Source organism: Elaeis guineensis, chromosome 4, assembly GCF_000442705.2.
Source record: "Elaeis guineensis isolate ETL-2024a chromosome 4, EG11, whole genome shotgun sequence".
Taxonomy (NCBI): Eukaryota; Viridiplantae; Streptophyta; class Magnoliopsida; order Arecales; family Arecaceae; genus Elaeis; species Elaeis guineensis.
Genome location: NC_025996.2, coordinates 40,139,301 through 40,153,789, shown reverse-complemented (window position 1 = coordinate 40,153,789; position 14,489 = coordinate 40,139,301). Strand labels below are relative to the sequence as shown.

Sequence of the window (14,489 nt, the reverse complement as noted above, 5' to 3'; positions counted from 1 at the left end):
CAATAATTCCTGTTTTAAAAATTGCCTATCATGGTGAATAGTCTGTGGAAACAGTAGCTTCATTACCTTCGTGTTATTCATAACTAATAATATATCATGATCTATATCAGTAACTAGACAGTTTTCAACAAACGATAAAACAGTAAATAAGAATTCCAATGTGGTCCATTATAACGAATAATAGCATTTGTAGAACTTTTGCTTATTTTTAGACCATAAGTTGTGTAACTTACTAATGATGAGATCATGCTTCAGAGACTTTATCGTGATATTTTCATGACCAATTAGCAGAATTCAGAACCCCTTTCATTTCAGAAAAGATGCAAATATCATAGAAGCAAAGTGGACCCGCCCTATTAACTGTCAGGTTCTAGCTGGATATGGTCCGGTTCGGAACAGTACAGTTTGAGTTTCTAAATTTACCAACAATTCTGGAATTTGAAAGGATCAACACTATTTGGCAGGGCAAATTTTAGAGCTGCAGCTCATTGTATGATGATAGTTGAGCAGTTTAATTTACATCCGGGACATGAACCTGTCCAATGGATCAAATTTCGGAATCTAAATGTGTATGCATATTGGCAATTGCAGTTGGGAACTGGCATCAAAGCTTGCATGGCCTATTCTTACCCAAAAAAAAAAAAAAGCTTGCATGACCTAAACCAAGTTCTGGAATAAATGTCCCAACGAACATAGCAAAGATATTGGGTCCAAGGTTGAAGTGGGTTGTTTCTTTTTTTTTTTTTTTGTCTTTTTTGGTAAAGAGGGAAGAACACCCGTAAACAGACTCAATCAGACTGCAAATGAGGAATCTCATTCAATCAGTTTGTAATAATAAAGCCACCTTTGGATGTACTTCCAAAACTGCCATTGGTGAATGGTGACTTATATGCAACAGCATTTGGCTAGTAGCATCCAATTTGGGGACCAAACACCCATCCGTAGGAATTCATTTTTCATTGTTTGATTAGTCCATGAGTTAACCTGGCCTTTTTTTCATTAGCGGGACCCGTGGACGGACCTCCCACAGTTGAGTAAGTAGTGGGCCTGACCCACTCTTGCCACAATTGGTGTTTGGTGCAGGTAGGGAATTAGCCCCATATGCCGAGATAATTATTGCCAGCAACGTGTGGATCATATAGCCATCACTTTTCAATGCATATTTAATGCATGTAGTTTCACTTTTTCATTTAAAATTTTGAATGATGAAAATATCCCTCATCTTCTAAAAAAATTATGATATTCTGAGCAATATTATGATATCCTGCAGTCAAATTATGATTTTCTGCTTATAATTTGGCTACAGGATGTCATAAAGAAGAAAGGAACATTTTCATCATTTAAAAATTTTATAAATTTTCAATGACAAAAATGCTCTTATTTTTTTATGAGTTCTGAAAGAAAAATTATGACATTCTGTGTACAGAAAGTCATAATTTGACGGTAGGATGTTATAATATGGCCGCAGGATGTCATAATTTTTTCAGAATAGAAAAGATATTTTTGTCATTCAAAATTTCAAATAAAAAAGCAGAATTATAGGCATTAAATGCGTATTGGAAAGTAATAACTACATGCTCTACGTTAATTTTAGGGGAAGTCTATGATAAGCCCATTCGCATATGCGGACAGGTGGTGGTTGGTGCGCATGGAGGACCCCCCTTGCCCCGACGGTGATTGGTGCGTACGGAGCCGCCCCCCCTTTTTTATTGCCCCCCACCCCCCTCTCCTCGCACATGATCCAATCACTGCGTGCGGTGATTAGGCAGTTATGTGATGTTTATCTAAATAAAGGTTTGTGGAATCGGTACTGACGATCATATCGGTCGATCGATGATACGATTCGATATGTTTTCATTCTATTTCGAACCAAGGCAAATCGACGAAGAAAAATAGAGCCGAATCGTAGAAAAAAAAGAGAGAGAGAAATAAAAAGAGAGGAAGAAAGAAAAAGAGGAAGGGGGATCCGTCGGAGGGACCGTCAGAGGGCCTCCGACAGGCCATCGTGGCCTGAGGGCGACGTTTATGCCCCCTGCAGCTCCGCGGTGTGAAATAGAGGCGATCCATCCCTATTTTCTATATTTTTTTAATTTTTTTTTAAATGAAGTCGGCACTGAGTTTGCCAGTATCACTTAAGTAAAGCTGGCAAATTGTATACCGACTTCATTTAAAAAAAATTTAAAAAAATATGAAAAATGGGCCGGATCGCTCCTGTTTCATGCTGTGGAGCCGCGGGAGGTATTTATGTCGTCTAATGGCCACGACGGCCCATCGGAAGCCCTCCGATGGCCCCTCCGATGGACTCCCTCCCTCTTTCTCTTCCTCTCTCTTTCTCTTTTTCTCTCTTTTCTTCTCCGCCACCGGCATATGCCATTTTTCATGTCGGAACCATCTCGATTCTCCGTCGGTATGGTTCGGCACGTCCCGAATCAGTTGATTCGGGACGGTTTCGAAAATGCTGATCTAAACTGTTCAAATACTCCTAGGATTTATCCATTCTTATTTTCTTAACATTTATGCGCGCACGACAATGTGGCAGATGATGTCGGCCCGCACCCCAAGCAGACGATGATGACGATGTGGCAGACGATGATGGCCCTTAGAGTTCATCATCTATCATGTCATCGCGTGCGCACAAAATGCTAAAAAAATATGAATGGATAAATCCTAAGAGTATTTGAACAGTTTAGATAGACATCACATAACCACTCATGCACGGTGATTGGATCATGCACGGGGGAGGGGGGTGGAGGGGAATAAAAAAAAGAGGGGGGGCTCCATACGCGCCAATCACTGCCTATTCGGATATACAAATAGGCTTACTGTAGATTTTCTCTTAATTTTAATGTATTGCATGCAGTGCACAAAGACTTTCTTATGCACCACATGGTCAAACATATAGATAATCGCAACTATTGGTTTTTATGGGCTCTGTTTATCAAGCGGGCACCACCACAGAAATTAGTCATTATGATTGGTTGCAATTTGTACGATCACATAGTCCACACAATGTAGGCAATAATTTATCCCATACAATCCCACGGACAAGCATGGTTACTCACATGTTCCCATAGTCCAACCACATCGATAACTCGATTAAAATTAAAAAATTTTCTATTCTCCATTTTATCAAAAGTACTGCCTACTATATACCCTACTAAGATGATCAATACCAAAATGATGAAAGAACTCAAGACCGCCCTAGCTCTCAGTGCGAAGTCTTTGATTTCCTTTACCTATGGCATCCTGGGTAACCCTCTGTCTGTGGCATCACCATGCTCACCTACGGCTACTATGCTTGGCTATCGTTGTTTATCTCAGTCTGTTCTCTATGATCTTTGTTAGAAAAATCCCTGACTGTATCTGTCAGGAATCTTTGGATCTTCTGCATGTACCTAAGGAGATTTGTGATAGATCCGGACTCTCTGAAGGCAGCAACCACCGATCCATTACTTGGATCTGTGATGGGGCACCTCCCTCCTTAGGCTTGAGGGAGGCACCCCCCTTCTCTAGGGCTTCTACAGGACTTGAGGCGGCAACACTAGAGAAAGAGAGAAGACAGATTGAGGAGAAAAGATCTGTATTTCACTTCTTCTTAGAAACCTTAATACAACTTATGTATATATATATAGCCATTAAGCCTGACTAAAAACTTTTCTGGCTAACCCTCATACATGAAAGTACTCATCGAGCCCATGTACACCCATATCTCACATGCTCTCATCTCTTAGACTTAATCTCAGTTCAAACCATTGAGTTAGCCCCCTTAAGATCTATCAAATCAGGCTTTAAGACCTTAGGATCAAAATCCAATCCTAAACCTAAATAGAAAATTCATACTACTCTGCCCGTGACACTGAGTCGACCCAGTCTCAAATTAAGTCAACTAACTTGGGACTTAGTCTACTCAGACTGGACTGAGTCAACTAACCTACGTACCGTGCTAATTTTTTCGAGAAATTTGTCTTCTATTTTTCTGAGATATAGTCGATTCAGATTGGAACTGAGTCAATCCACCTACGACTTAGTCGACTCAGTCTCAGTTTGAGTCGACTAACCTGCAAAAACTGTTTCTTCTCTTATAGTTTCATCTCTGGCTCTGATTTCTTGCTCCACCTTATATCTCCATATATCTGAAGCCCAAACCAAGCCCCTCGAAGTTCTCATCACCTGAACTTTGAATCCGTGGAGAGCTATGCACCACCTCCACCCTAAAACCACTCCTATCCTAGCTTATGACTGTGCCCGTCATAACGAATCTGGAGTCTATCAATCTAACTTCACGTGTGATCACCTTCAAGGCTATGGGGCACCACAGAATCCCTACAATCTCTATCTTGGTGCCTGCAAAGCCTTGATGAGCACCACTCTCAATCGAGCTCTGATCTTTTGCACGATCTGGCCAATTTGGAGTAAAGCCAACTATGCATATCTCCTCACCATCATAGTATATCTCAACCCTGGAGTTGTTCAGGAGACTACCACCGCCTCTCTTATGGCTGAAGATCTCATCCTACGATCGGACACTTTTTCTGTAGATCCTATCATCAACAGCTATGTCCACCGCTGATCCAGCAGCTACTGCCTTTGCAACTCCATCTGTTGCACCTCCAGTGACTGCACATCGCTGCTTTAGTGACTCTAATCACTACTGGCCCAATGGTTTTGATCGCTGCTACTCTTACAGCATGCTCTGCCATAGCATCGAAAAAATCTGGAGTGACTGCAGCTCCACTCCCCTGCCTTCAACCCATCTATGGTCTAGGCTGGTGGAAACCTCCTCATATGTCTCCGGATCCTCCCTACATCCTATCGCCGCTGTAGCATCTGTTGGATGTATGCCCTAGAAGCCAATTTTGGTTGACGTATATCATATTTTTAGGATATGATTTTGTACTTAATGGATAGTTATATTACTATTCATATTTTTTATGTCCATGAATCGTCTAAGGAATTAATAAGATGATGACACATATTTTCAAAGAGTTGAAAATTTGAGGCATGTATCATTGATGGTTAATTTCTAAATTACTCTTGATCATAGGATAGTCACGAAAATGGTGATTGATCCAGACAGATCAGTACATGGATTGCTTCCTTCAGACAGATGAGTCTCAAGTCTGTGGTGTAGGGACACTAGAGCGAGAGTGCAGGTAGTTGTTAGAGAACAACTAGCACTAAGCATGATCAATACGAGAAGTCATATACATGTCTGCTCAATCATTAGTGACTTTCTCGATACTGCAATTGTGACTGATCTTTTGACCTATGGTGCCACAGCTACTCGCAGTGAGGCTACTGGAGTTGACTATATATAAATATTAACTTAATGAGTCCTTGTAGTGGATGTTGACGATAGTTGGTTCACTGTAGGAGTAGGATGTGTATCTAGATAGGATCTATTGATCCTAGCAGAAAAAAGTAGTTCTATAAGATTTAAGAAGCTGAGTCCTTAAGTCTATGGCCATAGCAATGTGATTGATGAAAAAAAAATTTTATGAGAATCACAGACGGACTCAAGCTAATTGAATCTATCATATGATCGATGTTGAGTTTTGACGATTTATCCATGACCTGTCATTTGGATGAGACTCATGATAGAGGGATTGTATCATATGTTAACTATACCTAGAGGTTCATCACTTTTTTATTCTACTGGATTGCCACTACATACTGCTAAGTGTCATTGATGGATTGTGAGATCCACGAGCATCATCTTGATGATCGATAATTTTTGATGGATAGAGTTGGAATGGTTCCGACCCATTGAAAAGAGTTTCAATGATATTGTGATAGAAATCACAATATATCTCACTACCAGACAGAGTAAAACCTATGAGGTCATACATAAAGAGATTTTTGACAGATCAGATGGTTGAATTGTGATTATGAATCGTGATAAAATTTAATGATCAATGTGATTGATGATTAATCCAATGCAAAAGTTATAATTAAGTAACTCACTAAAGAGTTAGTGAGTTATAGGAGGATTAATTAGTAATTGGATTGCTAATTAGCTCAATTTAATTAAGAAGTGGGGCTTGTATCAAGTCTAATTGAATGAGATTCAATTTAACTTGCTTAGAATTTGATTTGATCAAGCCTAATTGGGTTATGATATAACCCAATTGCATAGGAGAACAATTCTTAATTTGATTAAGATTTGGGTGCTATCTAATTTTTAATTAGATTAAGATTTAATCAAAAGGTTTTGGATTCCTATTTGGACTAGGAATTCTTCTCTAATTGGGTGCAACTAAACCTTAATCAATTGAGAATTAGTTAGGGTTTAAATTAGCCACCTAAAGAGATCCTAATTTGATTGGGAGTCTCCTTCTCTCCTTGCGCCCAACAAACCCACACCCAAGCTCTTATCCATGTGTCCTTTCTTCCTTTATTTTTTGCGTGTAAGAACTCATGCCAACCCCTTTTTCCTTAAGATACATGGGCGCAAAAGTGAAAGGATGTGGCGGCATGGTTCAAGAGTCCAAGGAGATGCGGACTCTTATCTTAAAATCCTAATTACCCTATTTAAATAGGGGATAAGAGTGGGGTGGTAGCTTAGAACCTGATATGATTAGATTTTAGTCACCAAACCAAGAGAGTTGTATGTGAGAAAATTAGAGAAAAGGAGAGGGCACGACAAGGGGAAGTTGGGTGTGAGGTTTGTTGGTATCTCTCCATTCTTTCTGTCTTACAAATAATCAAAGGTTGGTTATTTTTGTCTTCTCTCTTTTTGTTTAAGAGTTGGATATAAATTTTTATCTCTCCTTTGTCCAAAGTTAGACATATTTTTTCTAGATCTCTAGCATAGAGATTTTGTACATAAATTTTAGGAAGAAAGAAAAGAAAGGATTCTTCTCATGATCTCTAGTGTAGAGATCTTAATCCTCCTAATCTTTTTCTTCTCTAAGATGGACTTGAGAGAAAAGAAGATTCATCTTCAACCGTCAAGATGCGATCTCTATAAGAGAGCTAGCATCTTGATGAAATCAAGAAGCTTTTGATCAAATCGAAGTCTCGTATAGACATTCGTAGAGGCTGGATATTTGTACGGCTTCAAGAGATCTTCAGAAGACATCCATGATCATTGGTTCATGATGTAGATTGACCCGTACCAAGGTATGAAGGTTAGATTTTTTCTATTTATTCTTCTCTATTTGATTTTTATATCTGAATCCTATCTCACATATAGATCCTATTTTATGATTTTAAGATATGATCTTATGTATGCTTAGATTAAAATAGTTTAATCTAATTTTTTTTAATTTCTGTTGCATACTTATTTTTGAAAAATTCTTGCATGTATGAAACTATAAAATCCCAATAATGGTATCAGAGCCACGTTATATGTATGAGATTAGAATTTAGATTTAAAATCTATAGAAAAAATTTTTAGATATGAAAATTTTTAATATCATTCTAGCATAAGGTTATCCTGACGTAACTTGTTATACTGTATGGTTATCCTAGAATAATATTAAATTTTTTTGATTAAAATAAAATTTTAGATCTAATTTTTTTATATATATGATATATATTTTATTATTTAGATTTAAAAAGAGTTTCAAAATCTATTTTGATTCGTATATATAATATATGAAAGTATGCTTAGATCTAAAATTAGTTTCTATGATCTGGATTTAATTTATATATGTGATATATGATTGTATATATAATCTAAAAAATATTTTAATATCCAAAACTTACTTTCATATAAAGAATTTAGATCTAAAAATTTAGATTTAAGATCTGAAATTTGTATTTGTGCATGAAAAATTGATCATGGATAGATCAAATTAGGTCATGTAATCGGATTACACCTAGAATTTCTGATTTGATCATAATGGGTCAAAATTGATTTAGTAGTTGATCAAATCGAGTCAATTATGTTGATTTAGGTTCGATCAATAGAGCTTAAGATCATATAATCATTGTTGATCGAATCAATTGATATCCATATATAGAATCAATTAACCTAAGGACCTAATTGGGCTCTATGGCTCGAGCCTGATTCATCAAAACTAACCTATTCGGATCCATTGATCAATTAGTGTCTAAGATAAGTAATTGAAAGATGATTATTTAATTAATTTTATTCATTGATCTGATCAATTAATTGGTATCTAAGGAAAGCAATGGGAGAACCTACACCAATCTCGACTTACCTAGTTAATTTGGAAGATTAAACCTTGAATGTGGTCGCTCACCGCTAGTGCCTGTTGGGGTGTATGCAATGGAAGAACTCCGATGCATACATCTCTAGGCCCTCTCCTGGTGTCCGCTTACCGTTGCCTGATCGATTGGGAGACTCCACCTCCCTTTGTACCTTCTTGTCTAGAGCCCGTGCCATGGCCATGATCTTCATCATCACCTGTGAAGGAACCTCTCTTCGGTGCTCCTCCTTTACGTGTGGATGCACCTGTCCTCGATGCTCCACCTCCCTATAATCTGACAACCCAGCAACAGGCAGATCTGATAAACACACCCTTCTGACATGGCCTCCCCAGAACCTCGATCTATGATGCCCGCAACCCCGCATAGATCCATGCAATGCGTCACCACCATCGATGCTGGAATCTGACACCTATCTCTGTACCTCTTGGCTCTGAACCTATGCCAAAACATCAGCCATCTAGCCCTATTCTGCTGGGCCTCTACCGCTGCTGCTTCCATTTTGGATACCTTCACACCCCGTGGGAACCTCTGAAACCACCAGAGGACCTCCTTCTCTTGAATCTTGCTGTGACACTCCATGGATCAGCCATCTCAATCCCCCCAAAGCTTCGTAAACCCTTGCTCTGGTATAACCACCAAATACATCCCCACCTTCCTACACCCGAAGGTTGCAGTCGCTTCTTTATTTTTTCTTGACCATTACCTCTTGGGTGAACTCTTCTCATCTACCAAACTGCCCCCATACTGCTATTCTCTTCAGAGATCTCTATCGTCTAACTGCCATACACCCAGGTCTTTCCACCAAGATCACCTCCAATCAAAGTTGGATGAGCAAATTATGCACCCAAATCTTCCACCCCAGGAAACATCCTTTTATGTCAATCTTCTCAACCTTCACCTTCAACTCGTTGCTCCTGATTGGCCAAACCACAGTAAAAATGAAAGTAGATCTGAGATATACTATAGAATAGATATGTAGATTTCTGATTTCACCTTGTATAACTTCTCCTTTGCTTCTATGCTCCACCAGGCTCTGGTACCAAATGTTAGAAAAATTCTTGAATGCACCTGTCAGAAACTTTTGGATCTTCTACGTGTACTTGAGGAGATCTGCAATAGATCCGGACTCTCTGAAGGTAGCGACCACCGATCCATTATTTGGATCTGTGATGGAGCACCTCCTTCCTCAAGCTTAAGAGGGGCGCCCCCCTTCTCTAGGGCTTCTATAAGACCTAGGGTGACAACACTAGAGAAAGAGAGAAGAGAGATTGAGGGAGAAAAGATCTGTATTTCACTTCTTCTTAGAAATCCTAATACAACCTATGTATATATATACATAGCCATTAGATCTGATAAAAAATACTCTTAGCTAAACCCAATATATGAAAGCACTTACCGAGTCTATGTACACCCATGTCTCACATGCTCTCATTCTTTGGACTTAATCCCAGTCCAAACCCTTGAGTTAGCCCCCTTAAGACCTATCAAACTAGGCTTTAAGATCTTAGGATCAAAATCTAATCTTAGATTCAAACAGAAAATCCGTACTGCTCTGTCTGCGATACTGAGTCGACCCAGTCTCAGACTGAGTCGACAAGCCTGCATTCCATGCCAGTTTTTTTGAGAAGTCTATTTTCTATTTTTCTGAGATATAGTCGATCTACATTGGGACAGAGTTGACCCATCTATGACTTAGTCGACTCAATCTCAATTTGAGTTGACTAACCTGCTGAGACTGCTTCTTCTCCCGCAGCTTCAGTTCTGACTCTGGTTCCTTGCTCCACCTTGTATCTTCAAGAATCCGAAGCTCCAATCAAGCCCCTCAAAATCCTCATCGCCTGAATCTCGAGCCAGTGGAGAGCTATGCATTGCTTCTACCCTAGGATCACTCCTATCCTATGCTAGGACCATGCCTGTCATAGCGAATCTGGAGCCTATCGATCTGGCTTCACCTGAGATCACCTCCAAGGCTATGGGGTACCATAGAATCCCTACAATCTTCCATGGTGACACCTTTCAATCTCCTCAAATTAGGTAATCTATTAAATTGTAGCAGTGGATAAGAGAGAAATTATTGGTTGGATTAGATCTATCAGCTCAACAATAGATCAGTTCAACCATAAAAAAAAATATGAGAGAAAAAACGAAGCAATACAAGCATGTTTGCGCATGCCGCTACTTGATTGGATTGGTCCATCATTGAGTTAGCAGACCTAGTCCAACCAAATATTTTACAAAGACCAGGAGAGGAGCCATTGAAAGGCAATTATGATGATAATAGCAACTTATGTTTGCAGTAACAATCAAGACACCAAAGGGTTCTCGACACATACGTGGTTGACATTAAATTGGTAGAGGAGCTCTCTCAAATATATGCTTGATAAAGCATATCTCACCATGAACTTGTCCCTATGTTTGCTTGATTGATGTCATTGGCAGCTTGGATTGGCACAATCTTCCTTTCATTTACCACAAAATGTTCACCGTTGATGCTGATCTTGGAAAGATTTATGTCACCAAGTAACCGGAGTCCATGGATACTATGGTTACCTATAACAATCTAAAATATCATCTAAAAAGATTAGTTGAAAGATATTATGTGAATTACTTGACCATGTGTATAAGTAGTCAAGATCTACTCAATGCATAGTTAGTAGGAGAGTAAAATATTATCCTTACACATTCTCCTTATTCAAATCTTAACATCCCACCATGCTAAGGTATCCAATCATATTCAATGATAAATATCATGATCAATTTACAGTCAACTCAAAATGCCTTACGCTACAGTGTCCTATAGTTCATTATAGAACACACATTTTAGGCTAATCACAAGTTGACCATAGTGTTTGTGAATGGATTTGAATCTTTAGTCTGAAAAAGAAGCCAAGGCTTCAATTGAGAGAGTGTGCAAGGATATGTGCTGTCATATACTTAATCCTATATTGCCCATTCGACGAATAAATTTTAGATACTTATACACATCCAAGGTATCTAAATAACACCTTTTGATTAGCCATTTTAGATGAGGTGCTAAGCAAATAAGATATTCGATATAAATTATTTACTAATAATTATGCTATAAAATAAAAATAAATACTATAATTAATATTTAATAATTGTCAATATTTCATTAGAAATTATAAAAAATATCAAGTAACACACATTCTTTATATTAATTATGATTTAAAAGACTTTTTATTTATAAATGAACATCGTAAATGCATGTTAAATGAAGCAATTTATTAAAAATAAATAACTAATGGTATTAAAAAATAAAAACTATACTTAGTAAATAATAAAAAATTAACTAAAATAAAGAGTACAACCGACCTCGGTGAAATATATATAAAAAGAGAGTATGTTAAATTAACATTCAAAATATGAATTAAAAATTAGATTAAGAATAACAAAAATATAAGTAAGTAAAATTAAAAGATAAAGTTTTAAGTATGAAGAAAAATATCAATTAGTAAACATAGAAAATTTTAAAAAAATAATGTAAAAAAATTATAAATCATAATAATCAAATAAAAGTATGAAAATAAAATAAATTTTAAAATATAACAAAAATATAATTAATAAAATAAAAATGATGAACAATATGTAGATGTATATATATATATATATATATATATATATATATATATATATATATATATATATATATATATATATATATATATATATATATATTGTGTGTGTGTGTGTGTTAGATAACCAAGCTTCAAATTTTTTTTTGATGGAAACCAGACAACCGTAGTTGTCTAGGGATGCATGTTCCATCGCCCAAATTACCATGTTTGTCATGTTTGGTTGGCCCAAAATAACTAGTGATCATTCACTTATCTTTGTGAAGTATAGAAAGTGAAGCTCTATCTGCTCATTGTGCTGCAATCTTGGCGTAATTGATAGATTTCTTAGCTTGCGCACCATCTTTTGTGATTATTGTTAAGAAAATTCTTCATAAAGCTAATTTCTTATAATTTGACTACATCAACTTGTCCAAAATCTTTTGTGGTACACGGATGTCAAGGGGAAAGATTTTTGTGTTTGGCTTGCAAGGGAGGCAAATTAGTTTAAAAGTATCGAGGTATTCTATTGTTTTGTGATATAATTCAATTTCAATTTTTTAAATAACTGTTTGAAACTTCTTGTCATTGCTGCACAAGAACAATCGGCAGCTCATCATAAAATTAGAAGACAATTTTGAAGTCCTAGGCAAACTAAACTCAAGAAGACCGACACGGCATCTAGACCTGTCGACTTCTTCGCTACGGCATAGGGAACATTCTTGTCCACAAAACTTCGGTCCTGCCGACTTCTTCCCAACGGCATGGCGAACATTCTTGTCCACAAATGCATTTCTAAAGGAGGACCTCATCCGCTAGTAGTTGCATTGACTTGAGAATATTTTTTTTTGTTTTCTATTCTAGATGTTGGTCAATTCTTTTGGCAGCTATATGGGAACCTGGATTCTTATCTTGACAGCTCGGCTTCATTGCCTCATTGGTAACCATTGGTGAACTATTTCTTCCATGACCGTGTTTTTCAGTCCACTAATCGGCGAGTCATAATTTACATGACCTAGGATCACTTAAAGAATCTCATTCTGAACTTGGTCCTCTCAACAAGCTATCCCCCCTTGGCTCCTTCGCATAGGGAGATCTCAATGGCTGCAACCAATACTTCCACTCCTCATGTTTATGTCATCTGGGTTGCGTTCCTCCTGTTAATTGGATCGTGGCAACCATGCCTCTGCTTCAGTGGAAATAGTTCCACGTCAGGAAGCTGCATAGAAGGGAAAGGAAGGCTCTTCTAAGCATACAAAAGGGCATCTATGATGCCCACAAATGGCTCTCTTGGAATGGAAAAGATTGCTGCAGATGGAGAGGAGTTGGATGCGATGCCATGACCGGACATGTGGTAAAGCTTGACCTCCACTACCCTTACCCATATGATGTTAAAGATCGTTATGACAAACGTCGTCCTAATAAAAGTGAGGTAAGTCCTTTTTTTTTTTTTTTTTTGAGAGAATGGGAAGCCAAATGGCCACCCTTCTTTATTAAATGGGTAGATTACAGAGGGATATTTACAGAGGTAGAGTTGAGATTGCTACAGCGAGGAATCAGAGGATTTAGATCAATACAACAGCAAGAAGAATAGGGTTCCACTAAGCAGAAAAGAGAAGACAATAAGCCACCCAATGACTGCATTCCTGACGAGCACCCTATTAGGGAAGAAACCAAATTCCAGAGCATGAGGTGACCGTCCTAAGCTTTGGAGCGACACAGGTGCCCCTAGATTTTGAAAGTTCGCAGAATTTTACGCATCATCGTGGAAGTGGAGCACTGTTTCTTTAGGAAGATTTTGGAGTTTCGCTCACACCCAATCTCCCCCCAGAGCTGCAGCTAGCTGATCCATGGCACACCGCTGTGATGTAACAAGGCAAGTTTTCCTCCAGCTTGTCCAGATCTGATGCAGACTGCTGGATCCTTGAAAATCCGAGCAAGTGAGATAGAAAGGAGGGCTTCAAGAGATAAGTTTGAATGGTCAACTTTCCACAATACGTCCTCTTCATTGTCAGAAGCTTCAATATTTGGTAAAGCTAAGCTTCAAACAGTATAAACTTCTTTCAAAGGACTCTGTAATAGGAACAAGATTCGAGAACAGAGTCAGTAATCCAAATGGAATGAATTAGGGAACCGAGTTTCTGCAACAGAGTTTGATGACATTGCAACTGCTTGGGAGAGCAATGGATTTAATCCCAACTCTTGCAGGATCATAAGATTCTTTGAACCATTGTATAAACGAAGCTGCTTCTCTTCAAGAAAATCCTCGAGTTCCACTCTTGCCAGATTTGCCAGCAGGTTGCCACCATAAGTTGAACAGCCACTAGCCTCATTGAAGCATCAAACTTTTTCTTCCTCCAGATAGTCCATAGCATGTGAAAGCTCCTCGGCCAACCATTGATCCTCAGTTGTGTTTTAAAAACCATCTAAATGCTACGAGTAAATGGACATGAGATGAATAAGTGTCCAATAGTTTCAGAACTCCCCCCACAAAGAGAATAGCTTGAGTTGACAATCCACCCTTTCTTAGTCATAACCTCAACAGTATATATCTTATCTCTAAGAGCCAACTATAAGAATACTTTGACCTCCTCTGGAACAACAGCTTTCCAAATTATTTTGTGATAGGGGCATTTTAATCCACCATTGTTGATGAAATGGTAGGACTCCATAGAGAATAATCCATTGGATGTAAGCTTCCAGGTAGGAACATCGGCAATCATTGTCGAATGAATATTA

At 38.0% G+C, this 14,489-nt stretch overlaps 1 long non-coding RNA gene across 1 annotated transcript; it reads left to right on the top strand.

The window, feature by feature from the left end:
• Positions 1–12,713: 12,713 nt before the first annotated feature.
• On the top strand, positions 12,714–13,897 carry LOC140857471 (uncharacterized). The gene is made up of 2 exons (XR_012140935.1): positions 12,714–13,182; positions 13,277–13,897. It is a non-coding gene; the product is annotated as an uncharacterized lncRNA (long non-coding RNA).
• Positions 13,898–14,489: the final 592 nt, after the last annotated feature.